This window comes from Manis pentadactyla, chromosome 1 (assembly GCF_030020395.1).
Source record: "Manis pentadactyla isolate mManPen7 chromosome 1, mManPen7.hap1, whole genome shotgun sequence".
In the NCBI taxonomy this organism is placed as follows: Eukaryota; Metazoa; Chordata; class Mammalia; order Pholidota; family Manidae; genus Manis; species Manis pentadactyla.
This window is the reverse complement of record NC_080019.1, coordinates 138539096-138552558: the sequence shown is the minus strand read 5'-3', so window position 1 is coordinate 138552558 and position 13463 is coordinate 138539096. Positions and strand designations below refer to the sequence as shown.

At 37.1% G+C, this 13463-nt stretch overlaps 1 long non-coding RNA gene across 1 annotated transcript; it reads left to right on the top strand.

Annotated features, from left to right (window-relative positions):
- Positions 1-2880: 2880 nt before the first annotated feature.
- On the top strand, positions 2881-3807 carry LOC130682253 (uncharacterized). The gene is made up of 3 exons (XR_008995526.1): positions 2881-3107; positions 3280-3378; positions 3741-3807. It is a non-coding gene; the product is annotated as an uncharacterized LOC130682253 (long non-coding RNA).
- The last annotated feature ends 9656 nt before the right edge of the window (positions 3808-13463 follow it).

Below are 13463 nucleotides of genomic sequence, written 5' to 3'. Positions count from 1 at the left end.
ATTTGAAATACATAATAAAGTGAACAATCTCATATTGCTTTTTTCTTTCCTCTCTTTTTTCTTCTCTCATCTTTGTTCAATCAGTAGGCCTTGTAACATGAAGGTTTTTTGTAAATTCTTTTCCAGGTATAAACATGTGTCAGTCCTGTTCCCAATGGTGTTGACACATATTTAAAAAGGACTAAACATTCCATAGTCATTGAACATTTATATTGATATTAGAGAAGTGTTTCCCCATGGAGACACCACCTATGGCATGGCTCTCCAGCATCCAGAATCAGGAAGAGGCTAATCTGGAATTCATGTAATATTACCTTTGGCTCAAGAGCAGGAAATATTAGTGCTTTTGGAGAGAGTCAAATGGTATAATTACTACAGGTGGAATGCAAATATCAATTGTGTCATATGAACATGTCCTTGAAAGTTGTGAAATTCAGAAGTGGAGGAGAGACTGATGGTTATTCTCTCTAGGCTGGTAGATCCATGGATGCCAGAAACATCAACAGCAGCTCCAAGTAAAAAATCTGCCGAGGAAGTTTTTAACAAGCTGAAGCAAACATGAAAGCAGGAAGGTTCTGTAGGTTTAAGCAATTCTGTAACAAAAGGTAAAACCAACAGGGCTAAAAATTCCTTCTGACATGTGGAACTCACATGACTTGACAAAGCTGCCCTTTAATGAGCAATGAAGAGCCAGGAAGTGAAAATGAAGAGGATTTTCCAGATTATAAAGGCTTCCAATACTGTAATGTCCACACTTTGTAAGATGTTAGTAATGTTTCAGTTGCCACTTTGGGAGAAAGGAACGAGTATGTCTAGCAGATTTTTCCCAGAAATATGGCAAATGCTTGTGCCAAAATATTCCTTCTCCAGGAAACATTCCTAAATGAGTATAAGTTTACAATTTGTATGTCTATTTGGTAAGCATTGACTGCCTGGTATTAAATGAATAACAAGCATTCAATCAGAGCTGAAACTAGGATACTTACTCCTTTTCCCATCTAACCATCATAACTCATTTACAACTAAATCTCTTGCAATAGACTTTGGCAATGCTAAAAACTGATTTCTGTAATTATAGCCCTCATGGCTAGGAATTGGCTTTCTTCTAAATGTGCTGGATATTGGATCATTGCTGTAAAATTCCTGAGTATCTATTAACTTTCTGAATTCTTTAAAAGTTAAGGCACATCAGAGACTTGGTGGTGAATGAACTCACCTTGAAGGAATCATACCCATTTTTAGTATATTTGTAATGTGTTAATATAGCTAAGCTGGAACTACATTTCCTAGAATTCTTATCTCTATAATTCTAGGCTAGGTTAGCTATATCAGAAATGATATTTGGAAGGAAGCACAGAAGCAGTCACATTAGGCTTTGAAGTTCACATAGGATGTCTCACTGTTGTAGCTTACACATTTGTTGCTGTCCTGCAGGCTCATATCATTGGCATGGGGCAGCATTTAGCCCCACAACTGCGCTACATTTCCTGGATCTCCTTGTTCAGCTTTTCTTAGTCCTAAGGCAGGCCTGTATATGGTTGTGTAGTGAAAGCATCATCTACTTCTGCAACCACCCACATCATCATAGTTGGAGATACTGAGAAATATATATGGGTTCCAGTTAGTCTTTGGTTAACCCACTTCACAATCTCCTTTTTTTTTTCTCTACTTCTGTCAAATTAATCTACAACTGCTTCCAGCTGACTGCCAGATGCAGAGGTAACACTCTTCCGTAGACTTCTTTACCAGGTTCCATGACTGTGTATGATTTAATCCCTAGAATAAATACCTATCACTCATAATAGTTCTTCTTCCTTGGTTGCATCTTACAAAGTTCGGTGCCTGAAATAGAGGTGCTGTCATAGTAAAAGCCTAAAACAGGTGACATTGGCTTTGGGACAGGATGGCAGGAAGAAGGCAGCAGGCAAAAGAAGAAAGGAGCTTCAGAAGGACTGGTTAAAGGTGGAAGAGGCTTCAGAAGACAGTGAGAATTAAAAAACAGTGGAGACATTGTTACTGGCAAGTTTGGTACCATAGCTCCCTGTTAAAATGTGGAAAATAAATAAGGTATTTAATGAACTCATGAATCTAGCTGGGAAGATTTACAGACAGAATGTGGAAAATTCCAGTAGGATTCATCTAGCTTCCTATAATTAATTGTAAGATGGAAGGGGGGATGGGAAGGGAGACAGAAACTAAATAAGGAACTGTACCATTTTTATTCAGATTTTAGAAATTTAGAGGAAATATAAAGGATCCAGGAATTGTTGGGTTTGAAAATAAAATTGTTTTTTATACCCCATTATTCCCAGAAAAAGATCTCAAAGAAATAGCTTTAGCAAATATAAAATCCAGCACACTAAAAGAAACTCAGGGTAAAGGTTACAAGTGTGTGACTGCTGTAAATCCCCGTTGTGAAGACCTCAAAGAAAAATGTAAGAGCCTGCCTCCTTGGGCACTAAAGGATCTTATCGTGTAGCTGTTGCCCCATAATAACTGTACTCTTAGCCAAAAATAGAGAAGGGCCTGTCATAGTAAAAATAAAATGTGTTTGTGGTTCATGCTAATGGCATGGATTTTAAAAGTACAAAATGAAAAGACATCTTTGGACCTTCCCAACTTACTATGGGCAGGAAGTAGGCTGAAAAGGCTAGTTGGGTGCAAAATATTGGCCATTCCATATAGATAAGGACTGAAAAGGTAGAACCAAGAGTTCAGAAGACAATCAAGAGCCCAGGGAGTCATTCCTAGGAAGCAAGACTGTCCCCAGTCCTGGAATTCAGAATTGCTAAAGACCGGTACCCTCTATGCCTCTCATTCCCTCCCTATTTGAAGTGGAGTTTCTTCTTCACTTATTTTTGTCTCACAATTGCTTGGGTAGTAGAAAAACTTGTCTCTTTAGTTCATAGCTCATCATATAGAAAGGAACTGTGCCCCATTAGCCAAAAAGCCTCATCCATGCCTGGATCTGATTTAGGTGATGGCCACCTGGAACCTGGCCTGAGCGTGATGTTGCAATGCAGTGAGAACTCCAGGGGTCATTGGAGGGTAACTGTGTTTCCTGTGTATTCCGAAGGCAGGCAAATGATCACACACTAAGGATGACTGTAAGTTCTTTGGCACTCCTCTCCTGGAATTATGGGATATTTGTTTTCTCCTCTGTGTTGGAGTGGGCTCTTTGACTGCTTTGGCAAACAAAAGGTGGCCGAAGGGATGAGGTGCCAGTTTTGGGGCCCAAAAAACCTTAAGAGATTAATGTTTCCATTTCCTCTATCTCAGAATACTCACCTTTGGAGTCTGGAGTCCCTATATGAAAAGTTCACTGGAAGGACCATGTGAAGAGGGCCTGAGACCATGTGGAAAGACTGAAGAGCACAGGTGAACCCAACCTTCCAACAATCCTTTCTAAGGCCAGGCATGCAAGTGAATCAGTTTTGAAACTCTGATTCTGCCCATCAGCTAAATACCACCAAATGAACCCAGTCAAAACCACAGGAAGCAGAAGAATTTTACAACTGAGCCCTGACTAGATTTCTGACCCACAGAATCATGAAATATAAAAAAAGTTTTGTTTTTAGCCAGTTGAGCTTGGGGTAATTTATTACTCTGCAATAGATAACTAGAAAACATTTCAAGGTGAGACATCTCAGTCTGCAGCTTCTAGGATACAGAAAAAAAAGAGTTCATACCTTTTTAAAATGGAAAAGCAGAGGCACTGCTCTTTCCCTTGGTCTTCTTAGGTGTGAATTGGCCTCAAGATGTAGGTGTTCTCCAAAACAGCAGCAGAATCACAGAACCCAAGAATGGACTAACAGGTACCAAAGGGAAAGGGACTGGGGAGGATGGGTGGGTAGGGAGGGATAAGGGGGGGAAGAAGAAAGGGGGTATTATGATTAGCATACATAATGGGGGGGTGGGAGAAAGGGGAGGGCTGTACAACACAGAGAAGACAAGTAGTGACTCCACAACATTTTGCTATGCTGCTGGACAGTGACTGTAAAGGGGTTTGTGGGGGGGGGACCTGATATAGGGGAGAGCCTAGTAAACATAATATTCTTCATGTAATTGTAGATTAATGATTAAAAAAAAGGAAAGAAAGAAAAGGGGGATTACTCCCTGATGGGATAAAACTAACTGCAAATCACCAATTAATGCATGCTTTAAATATCCTTAATTTTGATCATTTAAAGGGTGTCAGATGATCAGCTATGGAAGTACATTTTTCTGATAATATTCCTTTCTCTTAAAAAAAAAAAAAGCAGTTCCTGTGTGGTGATCTCCAATAAGTTCTTCATAATGGTATAAACGGCATATCAAAGTGTGGGCAAAGGGTTTGTTTGTGTTTATACAGAGGATCAAAGCCTAATTTGGCTACCCAGAAAACAAATTAAGATAAGATATGAAGAAGAACTCCCAACATCAACATTCTCTGGAAGAGTCATTCCAGAAGATAGTTATCAAAAAACTTCAACAAAGATCCTGGCGCTGTTGCATTTCTAGATGCATTCATCCCACCGGTTCCTGGACTTGCCATTGGAATGAGGAAGGAGATATCTAAGCTGGCCTGTGCATACAGTAAAACAACAAATTTGACTGGATCTATACTGTTGGAACTCAACCAAGAATTAGGAGAAGTGCAAGTTGCATGGCTCCAAAATCTTGCGACTATAGACTATCTACTGTTAAAAGAATATATGGGATGTGAACAGTTCCCAGGAATGGGTTGTTTTAATTTGTCTGATTTTTCTCAAACTATTCAAATTCAGTTAGACAATATCCATCATATCATTGATAAGTTTTCACAAATGCCTAGGGTGCCTAACTGGTTTTCCTGGTTTCACTGGATATGGCTGGTAATTGTAGGTCTGCTTTGGTTATGTAGCTGTATTCCTATTATGTTAACGTGTGCGCGCAATTTAATTAGTAGTTTAAAACCTATACATGCTTATGTTACACTACAAGAAGATATGTCAAAGAAATAATCAATCTTCCCATGTTTTCTTCCATCTGCTACTTCTATAGCTTCTCTTCTTCCTTCATAATTACAACCCCTAAGTAGAATTCGTGCCTCATATCGAATTTACCAAGTATCATAATTCCTCCAAGTGCTAAAGATACCTCAAGACAAATGCTGGGCATAGAAGCCACAGGGCATAAATCTGCAAAGAAGTAAAAAGCTAACCTTTTCAAACAATATTGCTTCTCTCTCACTTACCAACTTTACATTTCCCTGTATGGCCCCGAAAGATGACTGGTTAGCCAGAGACGGGTAAGATTCCTTAAGGGAGGAACAACCTAAGACAGGCACAGTCACAGGAGGGCCATCAGGTGAGAAATTGGGGATCAACAGAGGTGAGGCTTAGAACCTCACCCCCCTGTTTTGAGAGAAATCTTCTGCATCCGTGGATGTTTTGTTGCCCTTGTCTAGCTCGGATTAATACTTAGTCTATAGGCACACACCTGATCATCTACATTTGCCCTCTTACAGCACTAAACTATGTTTTCTACCTTTATCTTGCATCTACCTACCACTTCAGCATTTTATTAAAAATAATAATAATAATAATAATAATAGGGGAGAAATGTGGGATTCACATATAAATCAAGTATAAAAATCAAACAAATAATCATATTTGACCTGATTGTTTATAGTTCACGATGCGTGATCAAAACTGAAAGTTTCTGTGATATGACTGCCCTTGCACTGTTCACCATGTAAGAACTTATTCCCTATGTAAGAACTTGTTCACCATGTAAAAACTTGTTTGTTATGCTTTAGAAGATTGGAGACTGTTGAGAATTAGGCTTGGGGTTGATTAATGATTGTGCATTGAGTCCCCTATACAGAATTTTATTGTTGTTAACAACCATCTGATCAATAAATATGAGAGATGTCCTCTCAAAAAAAAAAAAAAAAGATGTAGGTGCTTTCCACACCATAACTTTTGCCAGCACCATCTTTACTGGGTCTGTAAACTTGTTGAATTTTGGAGTCCAGGAATTGGGAGTCATTTGGAAAAAATAATCTATCTTCCTCCCAAGATGTTATGTCTTGGCCTCCATTCTGCTACTCCTTTGTCTTCTCATATCTTTGGAATTCAGGTGAAGATGTGTGAGGACAATTTCTTCTCCTCTCTAAAGTATTTCTGCTAAGCCCAACTTTCAGAATTTTAATGCAATCAGACTGGTTTTATTTGCCTTTAAATACCAGTGAGATGGGAAGGAAAGAACTGATTTTTTTTTTTTGTCACGTTCCATTAACCAATGCAAATAACTTTCCATATGCTCACTTGCTCATTGAACAATTTAAATGTATTTCTGCAAGTTAACCTGCCTTTAATCTTTTTGTAATGTATCTATTAACTGGAATGTTTAGATCTACAGACAACTTTTCCATCCTTACGGTTAGAGAGAGAGTAAAATTATGAAGATTTAACCCTAGAGTTAATCTGTAAAAATTTTAATGTTCACTTAATGTAAACCATAAAAAATCCCATTTAATCTATATCCATAAACAGATATGTTTAAAACCTGGTTTTTAAAAGTCTTCAGAAATAACTTGCATTAAATCTCTTCTAAGAATTTGCATATTCTGTTAATTGTTGACTTGACTCCTTCTCTGAGCTGGCTGGGTAGCTATCTCTTTGATTTTGTCTGTCACACTTAAACTCCAGCCAGTGTAAGCCACGTAACCTGGAAAGCTTCAAACCCAGGTTAATCTTCTCAGGTCAAATAAGATTACAAAAATGCTGTTTATCTCACTAAATGCTTTTCATTTCTTTGCATTTCATGTGGGGAGACAAGTAGCCTCTTCCCATCTTTCCAAATCTCCTGTTTATTCACAGTGATTGTCATGCAGCTCCACCCTTATCAATCTCAGGTTTTCTAATTCCTAATATTAAAGTGGTGTTCGGCTCCCCCATATTTCCTATAACCTGTAAATAAGAATCTAGGCATAAGAAAGTGTAGAGTATAAGGTGTTCTATAAATAAGAATCTGAAATCTACAGCTGTTTCATGGGTATAGTTCAAAAGCCCTCAGTAGAATGAATCATATTGGGGTTCCATCCAAAAGGATAGCTTGTACTGACAGGACATCCCCTTCTCTGGCCTCCTCATAGGAATAAAGGAGCACTCCATATCTCTGTTTTCTGGCAAGACCTCATGGCTCTTTCTCCCCCTCCCTCCAAACCTTGGACTCACCGGTTCACCAACACTATTTCCCTTGAGACCATTAAGATCAGTCTTATTATGGTGCTCATCTTGAGTTGCTTCCTATGCTACAAAAAGCACACAGGTCATCCCAATTGTCCCAGCTCTTATGTAAACATCCCTGCTCTTAACCATTTTCCTACTCCTTCCCAATACTTGAACCTTCTTGCTGTGTTTCTTTAACTCATAGTCAGTCAACAGAAAAGTCCCCTGACTCCTTAACCTGCTCTCTTATTTTCCTACTTTAACCGAAACTAGATTTTCCACTGAGGACACTGATTCCTTGGCAACCCTTTCAGGGCAGCCTTCTTCTCTCGCAACTGCCTCAGACTGCTTAGCCTGGAAGAAGGGCACTAGTCTCTTTGCTCAGCACTGACACTTCAAGATCCTTCTCCCTTCTCTCTATTGTAATATATCACCTGCCATGCCTCCTCATTGCCTCCTTTACAGTGCTCTCTCATTTCTTGAATTTAACTGCTAGGTGTCTGTCAGTATTTTCAATGCCATTCCTGCCAAAATTTTCAGTGATTTCAATGTATACCTAGCCAATCCTTCCAAAGCACCAGTAACTTAGTTCCCTAAACTCCTCTGAGGAGCTCAACTCTTACCCTCCCTCAGATGCTCACCCCCATGGTCATATCTTCAGACTTCGCCCCATTACCCCAAAATGCAGTCATTCCATATTCAATTGCAAGAATCCTGTTCTTCACTGACCAACTGTTGTCTTCCCATTAACGTGTGTGGGCAAGAGGAAGACAGATTATTAAAGCTCATATGATCACATTTTAAAGTCCAAACTAATGCAGGTGAAAGAAACACACTTCATGATATTCCTTCATAACTCTATTGTTAGGAATTTGAACAGTCTCACTATTATAGCTAATGCTCTGCTAGACATCTTTGTGCTAACTCCTGATTGTTGATGAATTTATTTAATAGCATACATTTCCAGGAGCTAACAGTCAGAAAGATGGGTTCTTTTAATGCTCCCACTGCATTAGTTGAAAGTGACTAGCTTTGCTCTTAAGAGTTCTAAGGAGGATCAGGAGATACAAGAGACAGTTTTCCTCTATATTTCTGTATTGTTTGAGTTTTAAAATAAGAACCAGCATTTATGAATCATAACTAAAATATTTTAGTTTTAAAAATGGCAAATAATATTAACCAGTGACTCATGAAAGAAAGAAAGCGAAGTGCCAATCAATATGTGGAAGAAGTTCCAAAGGTAAATTCCAGGGCCAGTATGAGTGTTCTTTCATTCTTTATAAGTAACTTAGTTTTTCTACCTGGATACTTTTAGGATTTTTCTCTTTATCATGTTTTTTTAAAATCTGAAAGTATAGTCAACGTGTTCATTTCTTCTCATTTACAGGATATTTAAAGGTGTAAATTTATTCTCATTGATTTTACCTGAAATTTGCTGTGCTCTTCTTCCAATTTGGCTTTTATTGTCCATTTATGAGTCACATAACATCCTTGTTTTTCTCACCCATGTCCCTTTTTTATCATGTCTTATTCACCTTCATGCTAACCTGCTCTTTCTTTATGGTCTGCTGCCATGTTCAGTTAATGTGGAGATACTTTGTATCCTGAGGAGAATACACAAGCTCATCATTATATTTCATAAAGTAACTAACTTTTTAAGTCTCATTTTTCTGAAACTAAATGACTTCTTTTCTGTTGCTTTAGCATACATTTTAATTTCCCTCTTTTAAAAAAATGTACTCCTTAAACCAGAACTCTCCTCAGGTACAGTGTTGCGTGGAATGAGGAATGAGTTTATGTCCATTGTGTGCCGACTTGGAAGCAAGTCCTGTTCTTTCCTTAGGACTTTATCCAAAACACTCTTTCAGTAATATGTGCTCAGTTCATCTGCTCTTTCATTATTTAGAAGGCTTTTATCTATTTGTGTCTTGCAAAAATTAGATGAGCCCTTTCTGTATTCAACACCTGGTTCTTAATGTTCTTAACAGGTAGGGCACATGAATCTATAGGTCTCTCAGTGTGCAACTTGACCAGAGGTCCTCCTGACCCGTACCTTTTTCTAATGCTCTTTGTGAGCATTATATCTTGCAGAAGATAGTAAGCCACACCGATCTCTATTTTGGGTGGCCCTTGGTTCTATCCCACTAGTATGATGGGAATTTTGGTATCTAATTAGGAGTAGAGAAAGTTGAATTGGAATGTAAATGCTAACATCACAAAGTAGCATCTGGGAGGAAGAGGAATAGGTATCAATTTTTCTAATTGATAAAGGTTCAAGTTCTGAAAGAGGAAAAAAATGGCAGAAGGTGGAGAGAGAATGACTTACTGCTTCCCATAGCTGAGCTAATCGGTTTTTCACTTCTATCAGCCTGAAAGTTTTAGAAAACTTCCCATATTCAGACAAGCTTACTACCATGGCTGTTTGGGTTTTTATCTTCTTCTATTTCTAGATTGGTTGGTTGACTCAGAAGCTGAGTGAAGCAAATTAATTATAGCCATTTTCTTAAAAAGACAGGAAGTCCCTAACCAAACAGTTTTTATTCATGATATGGAAAAAGGAAACCAAAGCAAGCAGGTCAGAAAAAAACACTGTATAAAAGATTGATTTTGCCTCCAAATAATCCTGGAAGAAAATTTAAACTATTGATGTTTTCTGTCGTTTACGTTATCTGTTCCTGAGAAAAGCATTTAAATATGTGCTAGGGAACACAATTAATTTAAACACAAAGAGTAAACATTACAATAATCACATTATCCTTATGACTTCTCTTAATAGCAGTCATATCATACAAGCAAGTTCATCTCTTCTGTCACCATGCCTCCGGAGGAAGATGTAGTACTGTAAACCGAAATAAAGAGGTAAACTCAAAATCATTTTTATAAAAATTAGTTTATTTGGGATTAGCTGAGAAATTGTCATTTGGAACATGCAAACTGTAGCAAGTTACAGGTAAGTTCACTGAGAGTTTGGAGTGGGCTATATTTATAAGCAGAGAATGTAAAGGGAGAAGAACTCGGTCTGTTAAAATAAAAACTAATGGAGAGCAGCTTTGAAAATTGCCCAAGAAGACAAAAACAGTCAAGTCATACAAAAAAGGTCAATTCAGCCAATTTTGTGAGACCAATCCTACCTGGGTCATTTCTTGTTCTTGTCTCTGGAAATCATGAGTAAAACATCCCAAGGTTGATATGAGGCAACCCCTGGTTACTTCCTTTTCATTCAAGAAAATTCCAATATTACCAGTTTTCTATAAATCAGGCATGTATGGAAATCCATCTTTCAGCCCTTAAGTTTTATTTTCCTGAGGACACATGCATAAGGTTTTTCTTTTTATAACCTCCAGTTCTGTTTTAGATTGAAATTCTTTCACAGTTCCTTCAAATCTAGTGGACGGGGTATTGATTCTTCTTACCACTCATCTGAAGATATCATTGTTTACTAGTACGTAATACTTAATTCAGTGTGCATTGATAAATAATTTGATTGCAGGAACATATATGTGCATTTAAACTGATTACTGAGAACATGTTCAGAAATTACTATATACTAGTTGTACCAAATTCCATATATAACAGATACTTTAACATTTCTTCAAGAAACCGAATGTCTGAAATCTGTATCCAATCCAAATCAAATATAGAAATACGGACCAAGGAAACTTGTACCATTTCTATTCTTCTTTTACTCATATGCAAAATAAGAAACAATGATCTATATCATATGTTAAGTATTAAGAAACTTAAGAATGTTCCAGATACCTTATAATGTCTAGTATTTTTCCTTCTAGACCACAAAACATCTAATATGTCATATTTATTGCAAAAGTTGTTGGTAATCATGAAAGACTGCATGGAAATTGAATGATTTTTTTCTCAGAACAAACACTTAAATGCAAAGCTGTGTTTCATATCAATGAGAAAACACTCAAGAAGGCAATACCATTTAACAGTTTTTAATATCATCACAAGGATATGCTATAGCTATGTTCAGTTTTCCATATTTCTGTGACTTTGCTTATCCATTGACTCAAATAATTGATACATTTCTTCAAGTACCTGTGTAAGGATGAATTTTAATATTTTTCACTGGGTAGGAATCATGAGTAGGAGAAGAGAAATACATCTCATTTCCTCAAGTTGTTTATGCATTATCTAACTGACATAGTCAGACTGTAATCAATAATTTGCTACAATGTGACACAGCAAGAACAGTGAGATGAAATTCTTAGCAAATCCAAGGCAACTATCAGGATATCCCAGAGTGCAGTAATGATGCAAAGACATGACTAAATCACTTGTGTTCAACAAATCACCTGACTTTATTCTATAGTTTCTGCTATGCAAAAGCAACATTAATGTTTTGATTCATCATCCCCTTTGTTACTATGGATATAACGATGTCTAAAATCCCTTATAAAATTCACTTTTGCAATGAGAAATGGAAAAGAAAAAATTAGAATGGTTATACAGAATAATTTATCCTTTTTTAGCAGATGTCAAAGGAAGGCTAAGGAAATCATTCCAGTTCTAAGAACTACAAAGTCAAACTAAAAACTATTTCCAGAGAATAGGACTCCCTGTCTTGAGTTCCAATTATTGACACTTCCTTTGGGGTTTTGTAAATAACTTTAAAGACAGGGTTTGATTATCAATCCAGCTAATCCTTAAATTTGGTCTGAATTATTAAATCCAGTAGAGAGTAACAACCAGTTAACTATATGGTAGGCAAAATCAAACTTCATTCTGACAACCTAATTCAATAAGCTTTAGACATTGCGCTTCTAGTAAAAGGTCCAAAGTCAAGAGCATTCAGCATGTTTTAGAGCTGATTAGTACATCTCCTTGACACTTTGCTCTTCTCTCACTGTGCTCTTTCTCAAAAATACGTCAACCATGATGTCTTTGAATCATACCTGAGCCCATATTCCTTCCTTTAGCTTGTTCCTGAAAACCAGTCCCTTGTTCACAAGTGCATGTCATGTGCCTTAACTGCAGCTAGTTTATGTAGCTGATTGCTTTGCAGAATAGAAGGAGAAAAGCAGAGGTGACAGTTCTGCTCCAAAAAGTTAGTCCTCAGGCAGGGAACTCTCCTTAGTTGTAACACAGGAGTGACAATGGACAGCTTTTAAAAAATATACTTTTAATCATGCAAGTGTCTGTATAGGTATTTCACTGAGGTATGATCATTAAAAATGAAAAATACTACTTCAGCACACAGAATTTTACAGATGAGTAAAAGCCAAGTTGCCAGTACCATTAAACAAAACAAACAAAAAAGAACAAAAACTTTAATATGGCTCTTTGAAACGTTCTAATTTTAATTATTTCTTCTTTTACACAGAACAGGATGAACTACTATGAAATGTGGCCATGTGAATCACCTCTTGGAAGATATTTTTATTTGATATTGTTCATTGACAGATCATTTATTTTCACAGAAGCTGTTTTGGCAAGGTATGTGGGAAACTACTTAACGTTTTACTAATTAATTCCTCAAGAACTTAAATAAATTACACAATAAAGTTACATAAAAATTGTGCTGAATACTAGTTGAATCCATTACAAGTGAAATGTTCAAAAATGAATTAATCTTAATAGCTTGCATGAGCTATTAGGCAGGAAAGTCTTTGTTTAGGAAAGATGCCTTGAGACGCCACTAGAGAGCGTCTGGTTAGTAGGAATCTAGGAAAATAAAATCGAACTGCGTAGAAATGAACAGGATGGTATGTGAGAAAGTAGACAAACTGAGAAAACCAGAAAGAGGAGCAACAGAGAAGACAACTGATCAAATAGCACAAGACTGAACCCTTTGTTGGTGGAAAGCACCACAGGATAGTGTTTAAGATTCAGTTTCAAAGTATTTACAATTTCAAATTACTTTTCAACAATATCAGCCTAGGTAATTAGTCCTGATCATCAGTAAAGTCACCTATGCCAGTAAAGACCTTCTCTGACTTGTGTGTGTGCGTGTGAGTGTGTGTTGAAAATAAGGAAACCTGAGTTCAGCGAGTTAACAAGGTGTGGAGTAGCGCCGATATACTATTTGTACAAATTTAGTGGAAGCAGGAATTTGAAAATAAAGATGGCTATAGCTGTGCTTATGCTGGGTATTCCCAGAAATCTTGGGGAACTCCCTGAATATTTCATAAGATATGGATTTGGGAATTGAACCAATTCTTATTATTTTAAGTGGCAGGAAAAGTTTAGCTATCACAGAAGATCTTAGATTTCACGCACACATAAAGACATGTACACACACCTCAATTA